General features: G+C 37.4%; 1 pseudogene; it reads left to right on the plus strand.

The window, feature by feature from the left end:
• Positions 1-5,165: 5,165 nt before the first annotated feature.
• LOC109695532 (cationic trypsin-3-like) lies at positions 5,166-12,248 on the plus strand (annotated as a pseudogene).

A 12,248-nucleotide genomic window follows, 5' to 3' on the forward strand; every position in this document is an offset into this window, starting at 1 on the left:
TTGTTTTCTTTTTTCAATACTGGGATTTGACGTCAGAGCCTTGATTTTTCTAGGCAGGTGCTGTACCACTGGAGACATGTCCACAGCCCTCTTTGCTTTAGTTATTTTTCAGATAGGGCCTCGTGTTTTTGCCCTGGGCCAGATTGGAACCGCAGTCCTTCTCTTTACACCTGCTGTGTAGCTGGGACTGCCTGTGTGTGCCAGCACACTCCCAGCTTCTTTTGTTGATATAGAGTCTGGCTAACTTTTTCCCCAGACTGGACTTGAACCATGCTTGTCCCAATCTCCACCTCCCAAGTAGCTGGATTGCAGGTAGGGACCACCACACCCAGTGCTGAATGTAGGTTTTCTAAGGAGTCCCTAATGGTCTTCTAAATTGTACTGGTGTTGTTGTAATGTCCCTTTCTTGTCTCTAATTTTGATAATTTTTGTTTTCCCTCTTTCTTTTGGTTAGTTTGGCTAAGAGTTTGTCAATCTTGTTTATTTTCTCAAAGAGCCAACTCTTTGATTCATTGATTCTTTGTATTTTTTTATTAATGAATTTTATGGATTCATTAATTTCTGCCATGATTTTTTTAAATTTCTTTCCATCCACTACTTTTTTGATAGACTTGTTCTTTTTTTTTCTAAGTACTTGAGGTACAGCATTAGACTATTTATTTGAAATCTCTCTGATTTTTTTAATGTAGTCAGTCATAGCTATAAATTTTTGTCCTCACACTAACTACTTTGAGACCCTTAGGTTTGGATAAGTTGTTTTCAATTTTATTTGATTCTAGGAATTTACATTTCTGCTCTTATTACTTCAATAACTACTAATCATTCAAAAGGGAATTTTTCAGTCTCTAGTTTTATTCTGGTGTGGTCTGATAAAATAGAGGATGACATTCCAATATTTGTGTGTTTATTAGGATTTGTTTTGTATCCTAAAATATGACGTATTTTGGAGAATGTTCCATGAGCTGCTAAAAGTGTCTATTCTGTGGCTGTGAGGTGAGGTGGGATATTCTGTAGATGTCTGTTTAGTCCCTTTAATCCATAACATCATTTAATTTTGAAGTTTCCTTGTTGAGTTTTTTCTGGAATACATATTTATTGGTGAAAGTGTGTTATTAAAGTCACCCGCTACTATTGTATTGGGATCTATCTGTGCTTTATGTCTTTTGGTGTTTGTTTCATGAAACTGTGTGCATGAGGTTTGATGCACATATATTTAAATTGTTATCATCTCCTGATGGATTTTTCCCCTTATCAATACAAAGTGATCTTTATCTCTAACTAATTTTTGTTTGAAGTCTGCGTTGTCACATATGAATGTAGCTCTCCCTGCTTGCTTTCGGGCTCCATTTGTTTAGAGAGACTTTTTCCAACCTTCAACATTAAGCCAGGAAGTTATATTTCTTTTAGGCAACCAGTGGTTGGATTTTGTTTTTAAATCCAATCTGATAGTCTACATCTTTTGATTAGAGAATTGAGATAATTAATAGTCAGAGTTTTATTGAAAAGTATGTAGTAACTTCTGTTGTTTTATTCTTCTTTCTCTACTACTCTTTTGCTTATCTATTCTACTTATTTTCTTGATTGTGTTTATCTTCCACTTCTGTGTATAAGACTCCGTTGGATATCTTCTGTATCACAGGTTTTGTGGTCATGGATTGCTTTAGTTTTTTTTTTTTTTTATCATGGAAGGTTTTTATTTCTCCTTTAATTATGAAAGATATATTTGCTGGATACAGTAATCTATGTTGTCAGTTATTGTCTTTCAGGATTTGAACTAAATTACTGCATGCCCTCTTTGCTTTTAAAGTTTCTGTTGAGAAATATGCTGTTATTCTGATGGCTTTGCCTTTGTAAGTGACTTGGTATTTCTCTCTTGTAGCTTTCAATATTCTTTCCTTATTCTGTATACATAATATTTTATTAATAATATGCCTTGGAGAGGTTCTTTTCAGGTATTCTCTATTTGAAGTCCTATAACCCTTCTGTACCTGGATGGCATTTCTTTCTCATGATTTGGGAAGCTTTCTGTAATTATTTTATTAAAAGAATGTGCTCTATGCCTTTAGCTTGGTTCTGTACCCATGACTCATAGATTTGGTCTTTTAATGATATTCTCAAGTTCTTACATGTTCTATTCATTCTCTTTTATTTTTTTGTCTATCTGACTGTTCAAATACAAGTACTTTGTCTTCAATACATGATATTGTGTCTTCAATTTGATTCAGTATACTGGAGACACTTTCATCTGAGGTTTTTGACTTATCGAACTTTACATTTCCAGAATTTCAATTTTTTAAATAATTTCTGCAACTTTATTGACTTCTTTCATCCTTCTTTGTCTTCCTTATTTGACTCACCTCTTTACTTGTATTCTCTTGAAAATTATTCAGGCATTTATCCACGTCCTCTGCAATTTCATTGATCATTCTTATAATCATTCTTTTCAGTTCTTTGAGATTTTATCCACTTTACTATCATTATTGTCCATTGGCGTGGAGTTGTTTGACTTTTGGATGGGTCATATTGCCATGTTTTCCATATTCCTTGTGTTTCTCTTTGGTATTTCTGCATCTTTGGCCAAGTCATTGGGTGGAAATTTTAATCACATGTGGTGTTTCTATTGAAATATTCTGAATGTTCTGGCAGGACTATGTAGTGGTAAGACTGAAGTGCTATCTCTCACCACTGACTGAGAGCATTCCCAACCACTCCCACATGCTCACTGTACCCTAGCGTTACTCTGGTCAAGGAAAACCAGCTGGTATCTCTTGTAGAAAGGTCAGTTGTCTGCTTCTGAACGTTTCACTATAGAACCTTCATTTTTCTGTGTACTGGGAACTGCTGCTTGCCATGTGGAGTTTTATAGCCTTATAGATAAGACAGGTTCCACCTTGCTCCAGAAAGTCATGTCCATGAATGTGTGCCAAATAATCTGGGTGAAAAACAGAGCACTGTGTTCTGCACTGGCAAAGGAAGACCTGAGGATCCAAGGGACTCTGCCCACTGATCTCAGGGATTCCAGACCCACCCAACAATTAATCTCCTTGTTGGGGGAGGATACAGTGGAAATCACACCATTTGGAGAGCTGTATCCCCACCTGGAGGCCAACACACATAGCCAGGAGACATGTCCTCAAGGCTGAGCATTAGACTCTGTGTTGCATATCCACCATGACCCTCAAGTTATGGGACTCATTCTTCACCAGAAAGGGTAGGGTCTCTCACCCCTGTGCCTTCAATTTCTCAACAGAAGCATATGAGCCCCTTTCCCTCTCCAGACCTCCTCTTATGACCATCTCCCACACAGGCACTGTAGCAAGGTATTCAAAGTCTCCTTGAGGCTTTATATTTCCTCATTTTCAAGTCCACAAAGTAACTGATTAGTGTATTTAGATAGATATTTTGCATTGGGATATTGGGTCCTTCTCCATTAATTCTGCTCCAAGCACACTTTCTTAGAGTTTACAGAAATCTCTGTACTCCTTGAATTTAGCCCTTAGTTTGATAATATTAAGACTTTACCTCTTGTTATGTTTATAGCACCACATTTGAGGATCTGGACCTTGATGTGAAGCTTCTTGAGTCTGAGCCCTGCATTGACCACAATATCAATGAAATGTTGAAAAAACAATGATTCCTTCTTTTCATATCTTAAATGTGAAAACTATATCACTATATTGCTCATGGACACCACCTGCATAGCAAACACCTGACAATCTTCTTGCATTATTATTGGTTAGGAATTCTGTATTACCTTTATAAGGTAACAGACTCTGAAGTCATATTTCCTGTTTTGGAATGTTAATTCTACAGATGCCTGCTGTGTGATTTGGTGCTTTTTTTTTCTGTATAAATTTGGTGGCTTAGTTTTCTCTTCTTTGCACTGGAGAATATAATAGGTATCTTACATATTACGACCATTGGTATGGTTGTAATGAGGATGAATGAATTAATATAGACAGAATACCTAGAACACAGTTCTCCCTCCTTATCCTAGAAGACTACATTTCAAGACCTCCAGGGAATACATGAAACTGAGTACCAAATCCAATACAGAGTGTTTTTCCTACACATACACACATACACCACATACATGAAAATGTTTAATTTATAAATCAGGCAGAGTAAGAGATTAACAACAAAAATGATAATTGCCAGATGCTGGTGGCTCTGGATCAGAAGGATTGTGGTTTGAAGCCAGCCTGGGCAAATAGTTTACGAGATCCTATCTTGAAAACCCCTTCACAAAAATATGACTGGTGGAGTGGCTCAGGTTGAAGGCCCTGAGTTCAAGTTCCAGTACTGCAAAATAATAATAATAACAAAAAGAGACAACTAGTATAATTTTTATAATAATTTTTAGGTAGATTCTCATTGCATTGCCTTGTATTTGCTATGTAGCCTACATTTGGCTCAAATTGGCAATCTTCCCACCTCAGCCTCCCAAGAGCAGGGATTACAGTCATGTACACCATGCTGTCTAAAACTTAATCATTACTTATTTCTAGACTTTTCTATTTAATAATTTTGGTTCAGGGTGGACAGTAGATAACTGAATACATGGATAGTGCATAATTGACTCATATCCCTAACCTGTACAGATAGCTAAGTTATTATCATCATTTTACTTTCTCTTTTAGTCTATTATAATTTCAAATCAAGAACTTTTCCTTTCATCATAAGAACTAGTTGTTCCTATTGATACTATGGTTGTCCTGTATGGTAAGAACTGGCCTAAGACAAAGAGACAATGTTAATTATATGCCAAGGCTGAAGGGATCAAGATAGTCTTAAGGACAAAAGTTCATACTTGAGAAAACCACGTTCCTAAGGTTTTTGTCTTGAAATCCAGAAACTTGTATCTCTATACTGTGACCTTCCTCCAACTTATTTTCCTTTCATGAGGAATCATTCTTAGCAGATGGATTTTCAATTTTCTTTCCCATAACATTATGGAAAAGTGGAAAAATATTTATTTCTAAACTTGGTCCTGAATTAGCTTGCATCTGGGACAGAATTGAATTCTAAATTTAGACTTGTAAGTTTCCAGTGAAATCAATTTTTTGGCACCTGTGGGCATGATTTCAAGAACGGAGCTGGAAATATAAATAGCTGTGGAGGAAAAGCCTTCATCCTGTTGCCCAGGCCAGATCCACTGAGCAACAATGAAGATCCTCATTTTTGCTTTCCTGGGAGCTGCTGGTGAGTATTACTAATGAGTGAACCAGTAGGTGTCTGTTTTGTATTTAAGTCTATATTCAACAATGGTCTTTTTAGTATAGGCTTTATACAGAAGAATTTTAAAATACTGGAACATCAGTATGTAGTATATATGTTTATAAATAATTAAATCTGATTTGTCATAGGAAAATCATGGTGACCAAGAGTGATTCAAAGTAGAGGGCATAAAGAAGCAGAGCCTGTTCAGGTAGATACTATGATCTAGGAAAAGTAAAAGGAAAGGATAATCCACATGAAAGAACTAATTGCCTTGACCTGTGGAAGAATTTGGACTTAATAGTTGAAATTGATCTGTGCTCCTTGAAAGGCTGAGAACAGGAAATCTTGAGTCTCCTGAACACTATAAAATCTGGCTAGTTAAGCCTAAGTGTCCTAACAGGTAAAGATACTTCATCTCTCAGGTACTGAAGATAGAAGCAAGGACCTTGTGCACTTGAGTTATTCTTTTACCCTTTCCTTTCTTTTTTGTGGTACTAGGACTTGAACTCAAAGCTTAATGCTTGCTAGGCAAGTGTTCAACTACTTGAGCCATGACCCCGGATCATTTCATTTTTAGTGTTTTCAGATAAGGTTTTCTACTTTTTGCCTAGGCTGACCTTGGACCTGGCTCTTCCTATCTCACCTCTTGAATAATTGAGATTACAGATTTCAGTCACCATGTCCAACTTGTTTTTGAGACAGGGTCTCACGGACTGTTTGCCTGGACTGGCCTCAAACCACAATCCACCTATCTCTGCCTATGGAGCAGAGATTGGGATTATACTCATATGCCTCTGTACAGAGCCCTGTATTTTTCTTTTTGAGATAAAATCTTCATAAATTTGCTTAGGCTGGCATTGACATGTCAGTCCTCTTGCCTTTGCTTCCTGAGAAGATGGGATTATGGCTTGTGCCACCACATGAGGTCTCAGCTGTGTCTTAAGACAACTTTACTAATGAAATCTCTCTGGAATAAGTCATATGTCATTCAATTGAGAAAAAAAATGAGTACTTTTATTTTAATGTTACTAATATTTTACTACAAAAACATTAATTTTCCCCATGTTGAAAGCTGCAAATTCAATATAGCTGTATGCATGCATGGAAACTCGTTTTTTGTTGTTTTTTGGGAGAAGGGGGTAATACAAAGAATCACATACATGGGATAAGACCAAGATTTTGAGACAAGATTGCAATAGAAAAAGGCAGGGTTAACAAGACACATTCCAGGAAATCAGTGTCAGTAGCTCTCGAGGGGACTATGACTCATATTTGTGGCCATCTTACAGGTTACTTTGTGTGACTTTGTGGTGATATCTATGTGTAGCTGAGTGTCCTCCATTATTATAGTGGCCCTAATTCTGCTTCTCAGTCAAAGCCCACCTCAAGTTCAACCCTACAGTGTCTTTCCCTCATACTGCGGTCCCAACTCTCTTCTCCTCCTTTGAATTCTTAGCAGCTGCACATTATATCCCTTATTTGTAGTTAAAATCCAAGGCTTCTTATTTTCAGTTAAATAAAAGCATTATATGTACAATTGTAAAAAATTACATAATACAATAGAGTAAAAGCAAAAAACTGTCCAGAATCTTACCACCCCAAAATAACTGCTTTTGTACCTTTGTGTTTATCTTTCAGGACTGATGTTCTTTGTTTGTGAGATACTTTTGATACACACACATATACAGTTGATCTTCCATACCTACAGGTTTTGTAGTTGTGAACTCAACCAAGTGCAGTTCAAAAATATTTGGAAAATGTTTACATTTTACATTTATGCTGACTTCTTTGGCTATAATTCCCTAAAGAATACAGCATAACAGCTATTTACATAAAATTTGTATTGAAGTAAGTATAAAAAATTTAGAGTTTTTTAAAGTAAATTACAGGGAAGACAAATATTAATATGCAATTGACATTTTGTATAAGGGCCTTGAACATCTGCAGACAATTGTATCTCTATGATGTCCTAAAAGTAGTCTTCTATGGATATCAAGAGATGATAGTACACATAAATATATTTTGAATGCATCCTCTAAAATAAAATATACTGTAGGAAATAGTACATAATAAAAATTATTTGTCAAGGTTACTATGTATTAACCTAAGTATAAATTATTTAGCAGTTATTATTCCTATAGCATTTTTCTTACATCTAAACTTTTACCTGTATATATCTTTATGGAAACATCTTTGCTAAAATTATTTTAAACTATGGATAAATACCAGGTTTTTGAAGCTGTAAGAAATATAAACAGATAAGTGAGCCATACTTCACAATGGTATATGCATAGATAAATGGTACAGATGGGATGAATGGAACGATTTTGGGGGTGGGAAGCGGTAGTCTTACAATGGTCTATAAAATGCATTAATAAAAAAACTTTAAGCTAGTTCAAAGAGAGAAATTGATGGAACATGAGTTTAAAATTATCCTTCATTTAGAAGCCCAAATATTCTAAGGTGGTTTCCAAAGTTTCCTTTTTATTTCTTTAGGAAGATAGCTATGCAACAGAAACATTGCATCAACTACCAGAAAGACCAGCAAGATTACTACAAAGTTTTCTCTTGAATGGATATTGAGCAGAGTTCTTTGTAAAAGATTTTCTTATATAACCAGTAGTTATATAACCAGTAGTGGTGGCCAGGCTTTTATTTTCTAAAGAGTCTCTGAGTTTTGTGAGTTTGTGGGCATATGTGTAACTTGGTGCTTGTAAATAATACATGTGAAAACACGGCATCTTTAATAAACACAAAGTATATATTTTTAAAGTACATCCTTATTCATAGTATCAGAGGAAGGAAGCACGTTCAAGGAACAGAATTATAAATTAACATGGGGTACCAGTGTCCCATGCAGGTAATCCTAGCTACACAGGAGGCAGAGAACACGAAAAGTGCATGAGATCCCATGTCAACTGAAAAATACTGGATGCAGTCACCCTAGCTATGGCAGGAAGCATTAACTAGTCCATGCTCCAGATCAGCTTGGACAAAAAGTGAGACCTTATCTTCAAAATAACCACAGCCATAAGTGCTGGAGGCCTGGTTCAAGCAGTAGAACACCTGCCTAGCAAGAGTGAAGCCCTGAGTTCAAACCCCAATACCAATACCATGAAAAGGAAAAAAAACCCCATATACTTGTAACCTTAAACACATTTCCTAACTATGTGAGAGAGGAGAACACTGTCATCTCTTTCAGTCGGTAAAAACATCATGGTATGAATTCCATGAGGGTCTTTTCACAAAACATTTCTAACTTTTCCTTAACAGTCACTCTCCCCACTGATAATGATGATGACAAGATTATTGGGGGCTACACCTGTCAGAAGAATTCCCTCCCCTATTAAGTGTCCCTGAACACTGGTTATCACATATGTGGGGCTCCCTCATCAATAAACAATTGGTATTGTCTGCAGCTCACTGCTACAAGTCGTAAGTAACTCATCCTCCAGTCAAACCAAAGTTCCACCATGGCAAAATTCAGAGCTTTGTTTGATGGGTAAAACATTCAGACCCTATAACTCCTTCAGGAATTATATGAGATACTGAGGAACTTTTACATGGAGCAGTGCCCTTAGACATTTTTTTCTCATATCTTCCTAAAGGTTTGTACTAAAGATACAGAGGGAAAAAAATTGGCTAGTGATGGATGCTTAGAAATACTTGACTAACTGAACTAGTAGTACATAGTCCTAAAAATCATAACTCATCCAGGAAAAAATTGCATCTGAAGGTAATAAAAAGCATTATATTTTGGGAACAATTGAAAGATAAGCACAATGGGTTCTGTTCCCTAAATATTCTGCTCTATCTCTGACTTCTGCCATATCTCCCCAGGAAACTCAGACATTTCAACCAGAGGAGAAATGTCAGGTGCCAATCCATCTGCACCAATCCCCTTATTACCACTATTTTGTTTTTTTTTTTTTCAGTTTTCAAGTTAGAAATTTTTTTTTTTTTTTGAATTTTTTTTTTTTTTTATTATTCATATGTGCATACAAGGCTTGGTTCATTTCTCCCCCCTGCCCCCACCCCCTCCCTTACCACCCACTCCACCCCCTCCCGCTCCCCCCCTCAATACCCAGCAGAAACTATTTTGCCCTTATCTCTAATTTTGTTGTAGAGAGAGTATAAGCAATAATAGGAAGGAACAAGGGGTTTTGCTGGTTGAGATAAGGATAGCTATACAGGGCATTGACTCACATTGATTTCCTGTGTGTGGGTGTTACCTTCTAGGTTAATTCTTTTTGATCTAACCTTTTCTCTAGTTCCTGGTCCCCTTTTCCTATTGGCCTCAGTTGCTTTAAGGTATCTGCTTTAGTTTCTCTGCGTTAAGGGCAACAAATGCTAGCTAGTTTTTTAGGTGTCTTACCTATCCTCACCCCTCCCTTGTGTGCTCTCGCTTTTATCATGTGCTCATAGTCCAATCCCCTTGTTGTGTTTGCCCTTGATCTAATGTCCACATATGAGGGAGAACATACGATTTTTGGTCTTTTGAGCCAGGCTAACCTCACTCAGAATGATGTTCTCCAATTCCATCCATTTACCAGCGAATGATAACATTTCGTTCTTCTTCATGGCTGCATAAAATTCCATTGTGTATAGATACCACATTTTCTTAATCCATTCGTCAGTGCTGGGACATCTTGGCTGTTTCCATAACTTGGCTATTGTGAATAGTGCCGCAATAAACATGGATGTGCAGGTGCCTCTGGAGTAACAGTCTTTTGGGTATATCCCCAAGAGTGGTATTGCTGGATCAAATGGTAGATCCATCTTTTTAAGTAGCCTCCAATTTTTTTCCAGAGTGGTTGTACTAGTCTACATTCCCACCAACAGTGTAAAAGGGTTCCTTTTTCCCCACATCCTCGCCAACACCTGTTGTTGGTGGTGTTGCTGATGATGGCTATTCTAACAGGGGTGAGGTGGAATCTTAGTGTGGTTTTAATTTGCATTTCCTTTATTGCTAGAGATGGTGAGCATTTTTTCATGTGTTTTCTGGCCATTTGAATTTCTTCTTTTGAGAAAGTTCTGTTTAGTTCAAATGCCCATTTCTTTATTGGTTCATTAGTTTTGGGAGAATTTAGTTTTTTAAGTTCCCTGTATATTCTGGTTATCAGTCCTTTGTCTGATGTATAATTGGCAAATATACACCAATCCCCTTATTACCACTATTTTGTAAGGGTCATTTTCCCATTCCCATTCAAGTCTAACAAGAGGGTAGACTATGAGTCATTACTACCAGTGACTTTACCTGAGGAATTCTCTAACATGAAAAACAGTACACAGTGTTATCTTAAGTGCACAATTTAAATCGGTGACTAAATGCTCCAGGACAGTATTTTTCTTTATGCTCATGATTGTGGGGTTAGAAGAAGGGGAAGAAGCCCAAGATGTTTACTTAGGAAACTTTCAATCTTTAAATACAGCCAGCTACAGGTACATCTGGGAGAACACAACATTGATGTCATTGAGGGTGATGAACAATTCATCAATGCAGCCAAGATCATCCCACACCCTGACTATAATGAAGCCACCACTGATAATGATATCATGCTGATTAAATTGAAGTCACCTGCCAAGATCAACTCTCGAGTGTCTACTGTCTCCCTGCCAACTTCCTGTCCATCTGTTGGTACTCAGTGCCTTGTGTCTGGCTGGGGCAACACAGTGCGCACTGGCAGTAAGTGTCACCTGGAACACAAGTACCAATCATGAGAATGTGAGAGGTAAAAGGCATGTTGAAGATCATCTTGTCCAAATTCTCCCTCAAGCCCAGCTTCCCATAGGATAGTTTTGGATGTCTGAAGTAATAGAATACACTATTTAAAGTGAGAAAGAATCCTCTGCTAAAACCATGTAAAAGACACAACAAAAATGATCTATTAGAAAGATCTCAAAGTATTTAATGGAAGTTTGATTAATGATGTGCAGAGAACTAGAAATAGAAGAGGTACAGTGGCAAGGGGGTTTAATGCTTCTTGGACTATAAACCTACTTAAGACAAAAGTCTCTGGACTCCAAGTCTATGGAAACCAATACTAGTAACTTTGAAAGAACAACTTATTGGTTAGAACTATTTGAAAACCTTCTAGAAAGACACTGTTCTCCTAAATTATTAGTAATTGGAAAATTGAAAGAAAAAGTAGAAGTGTTATGAAAGAGATGAGCCAGAGTGGGACACTAAGGACAATCTTCCTCCATTTTCCCTCTTGCACTCCATAGTCAAATTGCCTTCACTTCTTTCTTCAGTGCCTGGATGCACCTGTCCTCTCTGACACTGTTTGTCACAATGCCTACCCAAGCATGATCACTAAGAACATGTTCTGCCTGGGCTTCCTAGAGGGTGGAAAGGACTCATGCCAGGTGAGTTTCTTTGTTTTCCTTTTCTGTCCAGCCTGTCATTCTCACTTTGATCCAGCATATTTCTCCTTTTTAGAAATACAGAAAATGTAAAACTGTGCCAGAGACTGAGTCTTAAAAGTGAAGACTAGTTTTGCATAAGTTAAAATTTCTGTTTATAATATGAAGGTTAGGGGTAAGAGAAAAAGCCTCAGATAATGGTGTGCAAACACTGTATCTAGGTAACCTATGAAGAGGTATATTCTGGAATGGAGCCCCTCGGAAAAGGGAAAATCTTCTGGACAGAATTAAATCAACTTTTGTTGACAGGAAGAAGTGGGGCCATCAAAAAGGAGCTAGAAGAATAGGGAGACAGTAAGGAGATAGAAGTCTGGATCTCTGAGGGTAGAAAATGTGCTTCCTGGAACATCAGCAGCCTGTGGCTATGGCCCCAGGATAATATTGGAACACTTGAAGTTCACTGATCCTTCTGGAAAAAAACAAGAGCTCTGATGTCTTTTCATTCTTGTTCAGTATGACTCTGGTGGCCCTGTGGTCTGCTATGGACAGCTTCAGGGCATTGTTTCCTGGGGCTTTGGCTGTGCTCAGAAAGGGAAACCCGGTGTCTATGCAAAAGTGTGCAATTACTGGACTGGATGCAGCAGACCATTGCTGCCAACTGA

The sequence above is a fragment of the Castor canadensis genome, chromosome 2 (assembly GCF_047511655.1).
Source record: "Castor canadensis chromosome 2, mCasCan1.hap1v2, whole genome shotgun sequence".
NCBI lineage: Eukaryota > Metazoa > Chordata > Mammalia > Rodentia > Castoridae > Castor > Castor canadensis.